Source organism: Zingiber officinale, chromosome 1A (assembly GCF_018446385.1).
Source record: "Zingiber officinale cultivar Zhangliang chromosome 1A, Zo_v1.1, whole genome shotgun sequence".
NCBI classification, from domain to species: Eukaryota; Viridiplantae; Streptophyta; class Magnoliopsida; order Zingiberales; family Zingiberaceae; genus Zingiber; species Zingiber officinale.
Window position 1 is genome coordinate 42,372,328 of NC_055987.1, and position 13,096 is coordinate 42,385,423.

General features: G+C 37.0%; 2 long non-coding RNA genes and 1 pseudogene across 2 annotated transcripts; 2 read left to right on the forward strand and 1 right to left on the reverse strand.

Annotated features, from left to right (window-relative positions):
- The first annotated feature begins 442 nt into the window (after nucleotides 1-442).
- On the forward strand, nucleotides 443-3,248 carry LOC122023816. Its single transcript, XR_006123240.1, has 2 exons — nucleotides 443-724; nucleotides 2,969-3,248. It is a non-coding gene; the product is annotated as an uncharacterized LOC122023816 (long non-coding RNA).
- A 1,500-nt stretch (nucleotides 3,249-4,748) lies between these two features.
- Nucleotides 4,749-13,096, reverse strand: part of LOC121997705 — a 74,352-nt pseudogene continuing 66,004 nt past the window's right edge.
- LOC122023826 lies at nucleotides 8,901-10,140 on the forward strand. The gene is made up of 3 exons (XR_006123241.1): nucleotides 8,901-9,558; nucleotides 9,638-9,709; nucleotides 9,987-10,140. It is a non-coding gene; the product is annotated as an uncharacterized LOC122023826 (long non-coding RNA).

A 13,096-nucleotide genomic window follows, 5' to 3' on the forward strand; every position in this document is an offset into this window, starting at 1 on the left:
TTTTTAAAGTGGTATTTTACGGAATACTCTATATGAGATTATTTTTGACATTTATATTTAAAATAAAGGATTTAATAACTTTTATTATATTAACTACTTGGTTGAGTTTTAAATGGTCATCTTATAAATCAATAGACATTCTTAAGATTAAATAACATTATTATTATAATTATTAATAGATATTTTTTACTCTTTTATTTTATAATATAAAAATATAAATATTATTAGGTGTTGAATAAATAATATTTTTGAAAAATGATATGTTCGAAGAAAAGTTTAATGATAGACACATGATGGATCATGATTTTATGTGTCTATCTTTGAATTTTTTTTCTTGAGTATAATCTCAATATTTTTAGATGTTTTTTAATTATTATTATAATTTTAAAAAAAAAAATTAATAGGATGGTACGATTATAAAAACTAAAGCCTCTAACCGACGTTTGGGTGAAGTGTATGCGGAGGAAGAAGAAGCGATGAAGCAGCCCCCGGCGTCATCGTTTCTGTACCACCGGCAGGAAGAGCAGGACGAGGAGATCGAGGAGGCGGCGGGCATCACCATCGGCATGGAGGTCGACGACTCCGAACCCATCGACATCCTCGCTGGCTTCGATCGCCAGCAGCAACCCGTCGACGCCGACTTCTTCAACTCCTTCGAGGACGACTTCGACGATCAGGACCTCGCCTGACCGCGTTACCCCTCGCTCTTCCTCTGGCTCCCTCGGTACCGCCTTCCTGTTTCTCGATTTCGAAACTTGTTTGTCTGCTTGGTAGGGTTTATGGAGCTAATAATTATGCTATGGGATTTGATGCGCTGCGTGAATTTCTAATTTTTTTTCTCTGTTTTTATTATTCTCGGTGAATCTTAATTCATGATTGCGAGCATTTAATTACTTCATAGGGAACTTTTGTTTGGGTGTTTGGGTGTCTGGGTGTTTGGGTTAGCAAAAGCAAGCATTCATATGAGACTGAATAGTAAAATTTGGATTCCTTGTGTACTTCTCAAAATGAGGATCATTGCTCATATTTGTTTGGCTTTTTAGGCTTTGTGGGTGTTAGAAATCATATCCACCTATCTTTTAGTGTGGAAATTCTAGTTCCTTTTGGAATTGCATAATTTCTTACATGTAATTGCTGCACGGAAGATCTGATCGCCTAGCTGTTTATGTTTTTGTGGAAGTTAGTAAGCATGTTGTGAAACGAACATAGTAGTGATGAAATTTTGGCTTGTTTTCGATTTAATGTTGAGAAGATGTTCTCTTCCTATCTCATGACCAATGAACATATACGTGCTTCACGGATATCTGTTGATATTGTTGTCATTGTGCATGGAAATGAAATTTGTATTGGGAGTTTATTTTGCTATGAAATTTGAATTTCTTTCATTTGGAGTGGTAGTTGATGCGATCTTGTTGCATGATTGCAAACATACAATTGTGCCACAGGAATATGTTTGCTAGATTATTTATGGTTTTCCCCTAATGAGCAGGAAAGTTTGAAGTTTTTGTCTATCTAGTGATGATGATGCACTCTCATTGCATGATTCAGAAAACATCTTTACTGTATAGGTTTGGTAGGATTGAATTTTTTGCCACTTATATGAAGACTGGGTATTCAGCTTATGAAACGCTAGCTGCCTTGGTTTACTGACTCGGGAGATACAAATGACAATAAAAAAAATCTTTTACCCATGGTAGAGATTCATTTCATCTTTATAAGGTGCCCTTGCTGCACTTGGTCCTTGTCCTATTGCCCATCCGAGTGGGACTTCATTATTAATCTCTTGTTTGGGAGCACTAATTTTATATTTAGACACAGGATCCTGTAAAGCTGATGCCCCTCAGTTGATTTTTCTCTTCCAGGAGAAAGAGTTAAAGGAGTAGCGTAAGGACTTCATTTGCTTAAACCAGTCTTGGGCTCGTTCTGCACACGTATATCAAATCACTTTTTCTGCATTCAATACATTTATACGAAAATCAGACATTTGCTAATTTTGAAAAAGAGAAAGAATCTTTTGAGCCTAATGACCTTCCTATTAATATTGTTCTGCTATGACTATTGGATTGATACAACTAGTTTTCTTTGGATTCCTATGTCTAGGACTGAGCAAACCACACACACAACACAACTGGGAGAGAAAATTATATAAACCTTTGGAGGGAGGGAGGGAGATACTTGAGATATTGTAATAACGGTTTATGCACCTTGTATTGTGAAGGAAAACTACGTAGATGTGTATTTCCTTGCAGATAGTTTATTTTTTTGATTGAAGAAAGAAGGGGAGAAACATATTCATGTCTGCCCAAGCTCCCCTTACGCCTGACGCGTCTATTGTGAGGCACAATACTAGGAGATCCTATAAGTCTGATAATCGATACTATTAGGTTTACGTCTATGCAATGTAATTATATACCTGTAAGGTATATTAGAGTTGGGTCTTGTAGAAGTATATATTGATATTGTAAAATGTAACATTTCAAAAAACACATATGTCAACCTACTGCAATGCACATATGCAGTATTTGAGAGCATATATGCTCGATATCAAAATATTAAAAAATGACATCGAAATTGTATTGATACCACTTGCAAGATAACTATTTGAGGTAACACTCAGCCAACAATGAACCAAGTAAGAATTTTAACTACATATGTACATTTATGAGATATGTGTCTGTTATACAGTCCCCTTCAAAATTTTGCCTAGGCGTCTGTTTATGAGGCTCCAGTGGGGTTTTTTTTTTAGAACCATGATAAGAGTTCTTTTTCCCTGTCTTTTCTTTTTCGTAATAGAAGTAGATCGTTCGAATGCTTTTGTCTTTACTTTCTTGAATTTTGCTGTGCACAATCTTTGCAATTGTTGATGATGGTACAAATTGAAATCTGTATTTCTTTATATCAAAATTGTTTTAACCATAAATGAATATGATCATAGAGAGATAATGCGTAGATTGTGCTTTATTTTCAGTTGGCATTTTATGATCAGGATCTGATTCTTCTGCTCTTGGTTATTGCTGTCAATATTATTGTGGTGCCTCAGCTCTTTGTGACCCTGCTGCAAGCATCGTAGAGAAGCCATGGAATCCTTCAGCAGTTTGTTTCTTGTGGGGTTTTCCTTTAATTACGAGTCTATTCAGTTGTCATATTCAGTGTATTGAACTCACTGTGAATCGTATGGAGAATGCGGAATGGAATCCTGTGACCATCATGAATAATTTTTAAAGTTAATTAAATCTTTTTTAGTATTTCGTTCAAGGCTTGATTCGCATTTAAAAGTTAATTCCGAACTTAATTTTCATTTTATAAATCAATTGTTCGTGGGTAATCAGTGTTACGAAACATTTTTTTTTCCGTTTTTTTTTAAATCTTAAATTCTTATCCTGTTAAAAAAAAAACTGCGGGTCTTGGATCATCCGATTTATTAAGAAATATGTATTTTCATTGACATTTATTTATCTGTATTAATTAAAAATTTGACTTTTTAATTTATTTTTTACAGTTTTAGATGTGGTACTATGATAGGAGAATATTCATGCTTTAACCGAACTAAGACAATTTTAATTCATTTGTAAAACTTCAAAACTAACCCAAAACATAATTTAGTTTTAATATCTACTGAGTCAATTCACATATATTTTATATAGAAGTTTAACTAAAATTGACAAAAATAATCAGTTTTAATAGAACCATTTCCTTTTTTAAAAACAATCCTAAACTGTTGTCCAAGAACGCGAACATCTTCCCTATACCTGTTTTCTCCTTCCACAGCCAGCTCAATATATAACGCCCAGAGTCGTAGAGGTCCCTATTATTCCACAGTACGAATTATAACTGATCATCCGCAAAGGGAGCTGTAGGGCTCGGCAATCACACAGAGAAGCTGGATTATCCAAGGATGGAGTTTCTTTAGCTGAAAAGAATAAGAGCACCGAATGATTTCATTTCTTCTTTTGATCTTTGATGGGCATCTGTTTCTTGGTGAGCATCCTCGGTGCAATGGCCATGGCCATCAGTTCTTGGGATAGAAGCTTGCATGTGTATGGTATGTGTACCTATATGTTGACAGAAGATCAAAATGTATCACCCTTAATTTTACCAAATGATGTTTATTGTTTACAAAAACAGCATGAGATAATATGATCTTTCATGTTAAGGGAAATGATTCAGAAACTACTCATAGTCCAATAATGCTGAAGAAACATAGGAAAAAAATGATATAATAAAAAGAGAAATTTTCATTTGCCTCTAAAATTTACCTCCTTTTCAAAATGGACCAAAATATGCCATGTATACACATCATGCTATCATAAAGTAGTTCCTTCGGGACGGTGCGATGATTAAAACATGGGGTGTTGCCACATGAAGTCTTGGGATCGAAATTCGGCGTGACTGAGCATAACCTTCCTCATGTTTTGGCCATTTGCACTAATGACTAGTAGTCATCCGTGATTTACCTCCTCCGTATTGACCTAGGGACGAATTGGTGGGGGCACTGGGGCGAACGAATCACCTTTTTTACCACATGTTATCATAAAGTAACAATGTAAATGATAAGAGGTGAAATGATAACAGTGAAAACGACTTGAGGTGAAATTTTTAACTATTTTGAAACTCCGAAGAGGTCAGCTTTGAGGAGCAAAAAGAAATCTTGCCTAATAAAAAAATAATGATTCTGCTCCTACTTCGCCCTAGATGTTTTTTTTTCAATCTACCCTATAATTTCACTATTGTCATTTTATTTCATATTTTCATAGAACATCTCTACCGTTAACAGAAACGGAAGGTGAATTCATTGTGACATTTCTACCAAAGGCATAGGGAAGAACCGACAATACCTATGGAAGTTAGAATAAAACGGCAATGGTAAAGTTGAAAAGGGATTTCAAAGAAATAATAAAAGTCCAAGGGTAAATAGAATAAACCTAAAAGGCCAGTATATAATAAGAGGAACAAAAGGAACAACAGGTAAGTCTTCATATTTCTAGGAGCATGACGATATTTTCACTTTCTGTGACATCAATAAATGGTGTCACATCACCCTCCTTTCCCATATGAGCAGTAACTGTACCCATGATACATTCAATCAGCTGACCAATGGTCATTCGAGAAGGTATAGCATGTGGGTTTATGATAATGTCAAGAGTAATGCCTTCAAGGTGTGTAAGTCAAACCAACACATAGGAGGTGCAAGACCATCGTCATCCAATTTCTCATAGGAACCGTGACGCATACCCTGAAATCAAGACAAGAACTCCATTTCAAATGGGAATTCTTGACTATGGCAAGGAAAATCTAAAGTACTAACCATAGTGTTTTCCCTATTTGGCCGTCCAAAATCCTCCTTAATGAGAGTTCCCATTTTTTTTCCTCATCCCTGTTACAGTGAAATGATCATCAACACAATTAATACTGTTGTACATAGTAAACAATTCAAGTTCAACCCATAAAGATTAAATATAATAGACCTGTAGGAACGGAAAAATAAAGATTTGAAGAACCCACGATCAATTGAAGATTGGTTCATGATAACAGAATCTTCTTGGTTATACCCAGAATAACAAGCAATAGCGACAATTGCATTTTAAACAAAGATGGCAAACATGAAATCAACACTCAAAATAATAAGCAGCATGCCTCTTTCAAAAAAATTCATTAATTCTTACAATGCCAGCTGGGAGTTGCCTAAAATGCAAATGCTCCATAGCACGAGTTGTAACAAGTGGCTTCTGAGGGTAGTACAGAACATAAGCTAATGTATCCTGCACGCAAAACCCAACAAATTATGATATGCACCTAGACAATTCTACAATCTAGAGACAAGTACAATAATGGAAATATACAGACCATTCTTAATTGATAATTCGTGACATAAATTCCCATCGCCTGCTTACCCATGGCTGATTGATACGGGGAGACTGAAACAATTACAACAGCATTATAAATAAGATATGTTATATTACCAAGCAATACAGATAACTGACCTGGTTGTGGTCGGGAAAAGGAATGATAGATGCACAAACACCCAATATCAAAGATGGATGCATCTCACAATGTGTATAAGTATCACAATAAGCCTCCTCAGGATTCTTCCTTGCATTCACAAGATCCTGAAGTAACAGCAATACCAGTTCATAATTGAAACACCCACAAGCATGTACAACTTTAGAAGCACTTTAGCAGGTTGAGAAATTAAATGCAATTTTTTATCGAGATATTCATATAACTATCATCAGCATGTTTAAACAGAACAATTAAGAATCATCTAGAGAGTATAAAAATTACAACTTAAAAGGAAACCAGTTTCTTAAAGAGTTTTTGTGCATGAGAAAAGGTGGTGCACTGTTACCAATTAATATAAGCTAAGATTAACTCTTCAGCACAACAACAACAACAAATATATCATCAAAAGACATGTTAACAAACAATCTAGATACTATTAATTGTCATTGAAATCATGGTAGTTTCTTCTTCCTCGGTATCTATGTATTCAATGAATCCTTTAGCAACAAGATGATGCCAACCTTCCTCAGGAGTTTCCTATAAAGTGACACAGATGCATACAAAAGTTAATGGAATGAATCCAAACTAAAAAGGTTTACTTGATATTCTTTTACTCTTAAAAACAATATTACCCTCTATTGCAGTGCTTGAATGTCCTTTTCCTTGATCAAAAGCCTTTGCTTTTCAACAATAAAAAGTGGACGACTGAAGCGACCATAGTCAGTGTAAAGACACAATTCTTTGAGAGGAATATCCCGTATAACCCCCACCTCATTGTTAACATCAGCCTGTGAGAATGGGCCCTATTAAAGGGTTTCAACTTTATAAAAAGAACGCCTATACACAGGATGGAATAAAAGATGAAACTTAAAGTAACTTGCATGTAATCATTATGTTTGACTAAAATAATTAGAAGATTCCAACAAAAAGGGATAGAGACTTTATGTGTCTACTTGAGAGGAAATTAAGAAGCCAGAGTAGAGGAAAGAAGAGGGAAGAGATACAGATACCCTTGTCTACTTGGATAGATGAAGAAAAAACAAAAGGGAACAAATTTGGAACTCTTTTATCGACATATTGTTGCATTTACAAGTATGCAAAAGATTAGAAATACAGGGGGAAATTGGAAAAAAATGACTGTTTAATCCTGCATGTCTGGGGAATGACAAAATCAAAGAGCCAGATTTTCTTTTTCCTTCTCATTTTCTATTAATTTCTCTCTTTTTTCAGATAGATCAAAAGAAGGAAACCCCTCTCCTCTTCCTTCCTTCACCTCCTCCCTCACTATTATTCCTTACATTCCCTCCTTCGCTAAATCCACTCAAGTAGAAATGTCATTAGACTAATAATATAGTGAAAACACTACAAACAACAACAACGGAAAAAAATTGTTAAAAGAACCACAGCTGACCGACATCAACTATAGAATTTTTATATGCATAAACAAGTTATCTATGACATAGCTGGAAAAAGACAAAGCTATTGAACCTGTCCTCTCAATTGTCTCAAGGACTTAACCAACATCTCTGGGTTTCCGTGAATCCCAACCAAAGAGTTGCTGATTAATGATATAGTGAAAACATTACAAACATCACACACACACACACATTGTTAAAAGAACCACAGTTGACCAACATCAACAGCTATAGAATTAAGTTTTATATGCATAAGCTAATGATCTATGAAATGGCTGGAAAAAGACAAAGCTATCAAACCTGTCTTTTCAATTGTCTTAAGGTCTTAACCAACATCTCTGGGTTTCTGTGAATCCCGACCCAACAGTCGTTGACAAAAAATTTTGTAGATTGTAGAATAACAGCAGGTGAAATCTTCCTGCATGCAAGAGAAATACAAAAAATTAAAGAGTGAATTTTTCTATCATAGCATCCCTCAGAATGCTAGAACGAAATGATAAAAAAAAATCTACATAGTCTTTGCAACAAGTATAATTTACCTCGAAGTTCTCAGTACTCCACTCATCCAAAAATTCCAGTATCGGGTCTACAGCAGATCCTACTGTAATATAAATCATCAATGCTAGATTCTTGACAAGGCCACAAACCTGTGACAACCAGAATAAATATGTTGAAAAAAAAGTGTCACAATTACATAAGATAATCATTCACAAGATGGTATAGGACAAATCATGTACATAAATTACAGAGGAGGACATTCAGACCCAAAAAAAAACTACAGAGAAGGTCTCTCTTGATTAGATATTTTTCCATTTAACCATGGGACAAGTTATCTAAACAACAACCTGTCCTTCAGGTGTTTCAGCAGGACACATCATGCCCAGTGAGAATTATGTAACTGACGGGGCTTTGCTAGTTTTCCTGATAATAAAAAATATCAGTATAAATATAAATATAGCATAAAAAAGAGGCAAGTAAAATAGCTCTGGAGGATTCTGAAGTTAGAGAATTGCAATTGTAATCACCTTCACGTCCTATGGGAGAATTTAACCTCCGCAAGTGAGAGTGTGTGGATGCATAAGTCAATCGATTCAACACCTGATAGTTGAAACATTCATAAAATATCATTACATCAAAAAATTGATGTAAAGTTAATACCAAAATGCAGTGAAAGTCTGGAGAGATGGGACCTGTGAAACCCCTGTCCTAGTACCAGCTTGATTAGCTTGTCCCCAATTTCCAGTTGCAAGGCAGTGCTTTAGACCACTAGTAATTGTAAAATACCGAAAATAGGCGGATATTAATAAGGGATTTTTTTTGGAATTTTAGGAAATTTTCCGGGAATTTTTCGAAGCTCGTACGGACGAGTTAACGGGGATAAAAATAGGGTCCGGGAAAACCTGTTTAGGCTATCCCATTTTAATGAGGAAAAATTGAATTTTTATTTTTATTTTTTCTTTTATTTTCTTTCTTTTTCTCCTTTTCCTCTCTTCCCATCGTCGTTTCTTTCCTCCCGTGGTCGTGCCCTAATCTACTCGCGCTCTTCCATCTCTTCTCACCCGGCGGTTTCTCTCCTTTGTCTCTTCCTCCTAGCCTCTGCCCTAGCGCCGACGCCGTCGTTCTCTTCTCCTCTGCGCGCCGACACCAACACAGTGTGCTCTAATTCTTGGTCTCCGGCTTCCCGCTCGGAGCAGCGCCGTGCCCCCCGATTCATCTTCGTCGCCGGCGCAAATCCATCGCCACCTACTGCGGGAAGCCACCCTCGGATTGATGGGGGTTGACGCTAGAGTATTGGTGTTGCCCTAGCCTCTTCACTGTTGCACACCGCCGGCCAAGACCCGAGCAATGCCGATCAAGCCGACTCTCCTTTCCTCTGCCCTAGCGACGGCAGACGACCGTCCCTCTGCTGACCATCGCTGGAGACTACCTCTTTTTCCCGATTAGCCGTGAGCCACAGTGTAGAGCCACTTCTCGCAACAAGCAGCCAAGATTTTTGTTGTGCCCCGGGTTTCCTCTTGTTGCCGGATCCAAACCAAGGCTGTAGTGACACGGCAAGTGGTGATTTTTGGGTATTTTGATAAGGGATCAGTGATCAGCGGTTGAGGGAAAATGATTGGCACCATTGTAGATACGACAGATTTGGGTGTGTACGATTCGTATCATATTTCATGCTTGTTTGATCATTTTAGCTTCGGACAGTACTGATTTCGGGTGATTCCCAGTTCCGATGATCTAGCTTCGACGGTGACGCCTCGGGTCGTATTCCACCATCTGTCACTTGGTTGTGAATGGAGGTAAGGAGTAGGTAATTGGTTTTGGAGGTAGATCATAATGAATTTGGATTATTTGATTAGTTGATATATGTGTTGAATTAGGACTAAATCGGATAAGATGTTATGATTAACCATATTTATTGCAAGTCCTGATTCGAATGGATTAGAAACGATTGAGGAGTTAAATGATTCAATTAGGGTCTATAATTGGATCTGGATTTATATTAGCTTCTCGAGGATTTAATTTAGCTAATTTATTTATATATAATTAGCTAAATTTGGATATTATGTATTACAGGATCCTGATTTGCGACGAGTTACCTCACGTGGGATTTCTTTTGGCACGCGCGATATTTGAGGCGGGTACCTCTTGACTTATCTTTTATGATAATGTCTTTGGATATGCATAGTATTTTATAACTACAAGCAATGAACATGTTTGTCTTTGGTATGTCACTGTTTGATATCCATAGCATGTTAGGTTTATCGCCTGTGACGTATCCGTGCTTATATCATGTGATTTATTGCCATGAGTACTGTATTACCATGAGTATCTTAGTTTCTAGAATTAGTGACATACCATGTTTTACTGAGGTTAGGACTAGGTTCTGGACTTTTGGTTTCAGTCATGTGTATCGAGATTATCTGATACTTAGGTTTTATGCCATGACTGGCTTGTGTACCTCTATTTGTATATCATATATGATTCGTGTACCTAGACCTTGATTCTTGATATGTGCATATTGTTGGTACATATGTTATGGAAGGAGATATGTTTAGGATTTAGGTTGCTATACCATAGAGGACCTGTATGCCCTAGATCCGTGGATTGACCTACTGATACTGTGGTACCCATATTATGTATATATGGATTTTTTTCTATGCTGATCAGGATATTCCATACTTATTATGTTCAGGACATAGGTTTTGATATTCTATCGACCTGTGTACTATAGATTTCGTATGTGACCATCGCTTTTACAGTACCCATTTTGTATATATTGATATGGTTATGTTGATCGGTTTTGTTATGCGTAGTGACATGCATCACGATTGCATCTGTGCGATTATCGGCTCCACTATGGTTGAGCCTATCGCCATTACATGTACTGCACACACCACCACTCGTGGATTAGTGGTATATCGAGGCGGTGTGTGGCGGTTACTTTGCTTAGCTCCGTTGGTGCGAGGACTCGGTAGTAGCCGTGCAGACAGCCGCTTCTGTTTGGCTCCGGCATTTAGTGTAGCAGCGTAGTAGCCGGCAGACGGTGGACTCTGTTTGCTCCGTTGGTCGGTGACTCAGTGGTAGCCAGAGATACCTCCCGTCGTATGCGAGTTCGAGAGCGTTGAGCTCCCCATTTATGATTTGGGGTCACGGGGACAGAGTACTCCGACAAGATCCGTCCACTCGGTCACCATCGTGAGCGATGACGACAGAGTGCATTGTCACTACCCACTTGGTCTCACCATTTGTGTGTGAGATGGTGACTGGCGTCGGTGACCAGGACGCATCATTAGCATCATATGCATTGATGCATTTATATTTTTATGATTGTGTTTGCTGCATTTGGTTGCTGCATTTTGGTTGGATACATACTTTTGACCTGCATACAGGATTATTGACACTTTCGGTTTGACGACCCTTTTGTCTGGATAGGAGTTCCTGGTGAGTACAACTTCCTCAGTTACCTTTCAGTTTTGCGTATTCCCTATATATGATTAGGAAGCTGTATTCCATGTTTGTTGCTGTTAGATATATCTTACTACTCATGTCCATTGGTATTCGCTGAGTTGTTGAACTCACCCCCGTTGATACTATCTTTTTCAGGTACCAGGTTGGTTTTGGTGTCGCTTGGAATATCCTGTCTGCTGGTCCCCACGTCACATCAGAAGACTTATCGGTTTCACGTATGTTTTGCTTGTTTTATGTATCAGTTTGTTTAGCTCTGTACTCTGGTTTTATTTTTGGAGGGTTGATGTTGTTATGTGGTGTTTTGTATTTGTTATTGGTTGTGTAAGCCTAGCCGGCTAGCAGTTTTGTATTTTGGTTTTGGTACAGCCGAGTGAGCTGCTTTATTTTTAACTGCGTGGTTGAGTCAGCCAGAGGCTGAATTTGATATTAACTGCGTGGTGTTTGTTTTCTTTTATTGTTATTATTCCAGCCGCATGTGGCTGAGGTATATAGTGCTTGTAGAAAAGTTTCAGATTGTCCGCCGTACAGGGGAGATGTTGTCGAAATTTTTTCGGACAGAGACTCCTCTGGGGCATGACAGTAATAATCTTAGCTTTAATTGCAAGTTCACATCCTTTCCATTGTCGACACACTAAGACAAAAAAAAAACACAATTAATCCAGAAACCAGATAATCATAGCAGATTTCAGGATGAGTAGGCATTAATTAATAGAAGATTAGAACCTTCTGAACATAAGACCTGATATCCCTTGTCAATTTTCTAAAGAGCTATACATGGAAACAAAGAATCAATCAAACCTTTCAATCAATGAAAAAATCTATTTATCTAGAATAAACTGAGACAACCATGCAGAACAAGCCACCAAGTAGCGGACCAGCAAGATCCAGCCTTTTGTTTCCATAGTGATCTCTATCATCTTCTGGTCTTCGTCCAAGGGCACACAATAATAGACGATGAATGATATATCTATAAGAAAGAGAAAGTATCAATATTCTCATTTTATCACAGTTGCTAAGAAGAAACAGGTGTGAAATCAGAAATCCTACCCAAAGTAATAAGTTTTTTTTGTTTCGCAGTATTCACCAACACCAACAAGAGGCAACATTTCTTTTTGAAGAATTTCTTTGGCATACCTTTAAGAGAACAACACCAGAATCAGATATTTAGTGAAATGCAAAAAAAAAAAAAAAAAAAAAAAAAAAAAAAGGTAACCTATATATTACTTGATTCGCTTGTCCCTTGTAACCTATATATAGTCTAGTGCCACCTACACAAATGATGTGAAACTTTTAGGTTTCTCCCTACAGACGATGCATTATACAAGCAAAACAAACAAAGAATTTGTTGCTCTGCCTATACACAGGATGAGAAAATTTTATGTTTCACCCTACATTATTAAAGTAAAACAAACAAAGATCTACTTAAGAATGATACCAAACTTGCAAAATACAAGGTAACTTTGCCAGTTTGCACACCAGCCTGATAATGGTACAAACATATCAACCTGTTTGGTTCAGCTAAGGGAGATCCAATTTTTAATTTCTAGGTAAGAAAACAATAAACAATTCAAAGCATTGTCTATAAATAAAGTCCAGAATTTGTTTGTTGGTGAATATATTTGATAAAATAATATATGACCATTTTCCTTCCACCAGAAAAGTCACAGTGGAGGAAAAACATTATCCAGTATAATTGAAGCTATTAGACAAGAGTA